The sequence below is a fragment of the Coregonus clupeaformis genome, unplaced genomic scaffold, assembly GCF_020615455.1.
Source record: "Coregonus clupeaformis isolate EN_2021a unplaced genomic scaffold, ASM2061545v1 scaf2619, whole genome shotgun sequence".
Taxonomy (NCBI): domain Eukaryota; kingdom Metazoa; phylum Chordata; class Actinopteri; order Salmoniformes; family Salmonidae; genus Coregonus; species Coregonus clupeaformis.
Genome location: NW_025536073.1, coordinates 66,778 through 69,974, shown reverse-complemented (window position 1 = coordinate 69,974; position 3,197 = coordinate 66,778). Strand labels below are relative to the sequence as shown.

Genomic DNA, 3,197 nt, shown 5'->3' with positions numbered 1-3,197 from the left:
ATATACACTGAGGTTTATTCAGAGTTCCCTTTGGTATATGTGTATGTTTTTATTTCTATAATTGTTTTTATTCCTTTGTAAGATCAGCTTTGGGAGATTGTTAGAGGCAATTGTTTACATGCTTCTCTCGAATGTAGGCCTTTTAGCTGGTCAGGTTCCTCAGAACAGCACTTTTTTAAAGAGTTTTGCTATTTTTATATGGTTAAGGTACTGTTTTTGTAAATCCATGTTATGTACAACGTTATGCAATGAATTTGTACTTGTATTTGAATGTGAAATGAAAATAAACATTATTTTTCCACAAAAAAAAAAAAAAAATGTTCTTATCAGTTTAATATCTGATACGTCCCCTATCTGGGGACCATATATTAAATTGATTTTTGGAACAGGGAGATGGAATAGGGGCTTGCTCCGTCCACTCCACGCATCGACCTGGTATTGCAGTACCTCCAGGAACGGTGCACCCCCTGTCATTGTAAAGATAAATCAGGCAAAGACAACAGAATTGCTTTGTTATATTCCATTAGGATCACGATGTATTTTATATTTTCACGTTTGACCATCTTCATCTCAATGGCAATGATGGCTAGAAAGTGATGGTGAAGTCAGTCACTGTTATATTGACTATGATAGCTGATGTGAATGGTGCGTTAATCATCTATGTGGTCCTCTGTAGCTCAGCTGGTAGAGCACGGCGCTTGGAACGCCAAGGTAGTGGGTTCGATCCCCGGGACCACCCAAACACAAAGATGTATGCACGCATGACTGTAAGTCGCTTTGGATAAAAGCGTCTGCTAAATGGCATATTATTATTATTATCTAATCAAATCAATGTTTATTCGTCACATGCACAGGATACAGGGTGTAAATGGTACAGTGATAATGCTTTAAAGATAATGCTTTAAAAAAAATCTTGGCATAGATTGGGAGTTGATCAACTTTGGGAATAACAACTTTTGACTGTTACAAAGTAACACATTTGTAGGTTCGTAAGTCACGTGGTCATCTGCCCTCCAATCGGAAATGACAGAAAGCGTTTATAAATTAAATCCAGATTAACAGCTAAATCGGAATAATAATATATTAAATACGGGTGGGGGAATCAATTTAGAGATAATAATATTGACATAACATTTGATTTTATATCAAATATCTCTGGTAGCGTTGATGCCACAAGGGAACTGAGCAATTGTCCACTTGGTGGCGCAAGTGTTCCACTGACCGTCGCATTTGAACGTTGAACCACTTGACTTCAATACATCATCAACGCAAATAATGTGAACAATAAAAATAGCCTGTCTTTATTTTACATGGACATGAAATGCCATTAGGCCTAATGAAGATACCGTATATGTAAGTTACTTAGTTGGTGTCTTGTGAATCAACTGGTATGCCCATCAGGGTTTAATATTTCCTCGATATTATACAAATGTTCCATCCCGAGAATAAATCACTCTTCTCCCGGGTAACCCGGTATTTTCCGCCAAAACCGGAAGTGTCATTCAAAAGCATTATAACGCTTATAAATGTCTGGATTTGATTAGAGCTTTGATCAGCATGAAAATACAAACATGATGCTACCTGAGCCTGATCAGACATATATTAAATACATTTTATAATACATTTTACAAATCCAAATCCCAGATGAAGAATAAGACACTATTTCAAAGCATAGTACATGTAATGTTAGCCAAGTACAATGTAATTACTAGTTGTTACACAGGATTTAGCTAGTTAAAATGAAGAGTCTCTTTAGGAGTACTTGTAATTAATGTGTACAGTACATTACCCATCCTGACAACCTGGCCCTCAATTTAAAGCTTGTGGAAGTGACATCCAAGTGGGAGAATAAATACACTAGCACACCACAGAGTATCTGTATAAGAAAATCATTCAGAGCACACTGTGCTGCCAATCACAGTGTAAGGTGCGACATTTTGCGGGTGTGGAGAGCTCGTTAGAGGATAGAGAAAGCTTGCATTGAAGAGCTGGGCATCGTGTTATGACCTGCATTATCTGAATTAGGCCCACAGAATTATTCCTACAGAGGAGCGGCTTCTATGGAGGAACTTTGAATGTCTGAACTTCAGAGTTGGTTTAACGTTGGACCAGAGCAGATGTTAGCTAGCTAGCTAACAACCTTGTTTGTGCAGTGTAGCACTAGAATTAAAAACAGGTCCTACCTTTATGTCGTTAATAAATCCAATGTGAAACGTGGTGACTATAGTATCCTTAACTAGCATTGAAAAAGTTCATCCATTCTTCTCAAATTAAACATATCTCCCTAATGTCTGAATCATGCACCAGTGATTCGGTTAATAAAAAAGTGGTCAGATGACGCAGATGCCAAGCTACAGGACTGTTTTGCTAGCACAGACTGGAACATGTTCCGGGATTCTTCAGACAGCATTGAGGAGTACACCACATCAGTCACTGGCTTCATCAATAAGTGCATCGATGATGTCGTCCCCACAGTGACCGTACGTACATACCCCAACCAGAAGCCATGGATTACAGGCAACATCCGCACTGAGCTAAAGGGTAGAGCTGCCGCTTTCAAGGAACGGGACTCTAACCCGGAAGCTTATAAGAAATCCCGCTATGACCTCCGACGAACCATCAAACAGGCAAAGAGTCAATACAGGTCTAAGATTGAATCATACTACACTGGCTCTGACGCTCGTCGGATGTGGCAGGGCTTGAAAACTATTACAGACTACAAAGGGAAGCACAGCCGCGAGCTGCCCAGTGACACAAGCCTACCAGACGAGCTAAACCACTTCTATGCTCGCTTCGAGGCAAGCAACACTGAAGCATGCATGAGAGCACCAGCTGTTCCGGACGACTATGTGATCACGCTCTCAGTAGCCGATGTGAGTAAGACTTTTAAGCAAGTCAACATTCACAAGGCCGCTGGGCCAGACGGATTACCAGGGCGTGTACTCCGAGCATGTGCTGACCAACTGGCAAGTGTCTTCACTGACATTTTCAACATGTCCCTGACCGAGTCTGTAATACCAACATGTTTCAAGCAGACCACCATAGTCCCCGTGCCCAAGAACTCTAAGATAACCTGCCTAAATGACTACCGACCCGTGGCACTGACGTCTGTAGCCATGAAGTGCTTTGAAAGACTGGTCATGGCTCACATCAACAGCATAATCCCAGAAACCCTAGACCCACTCCAATTTGCATAC

The 3,197-nt window shown here is 40.8% G+C and overlaps 1 pseudogene; it reads left to right on the top strand.

Annotated features, from left to right (window-relative positions):
- Positions 1–289: 289 nt before the first annotated feature.
- On the top strand, positions 290–469 carry LOC123488956 (annotated as a pseudogene).
- The last annotated feature ends 2,728 nt before the right edge of the window (positions 470–3,197 follow it).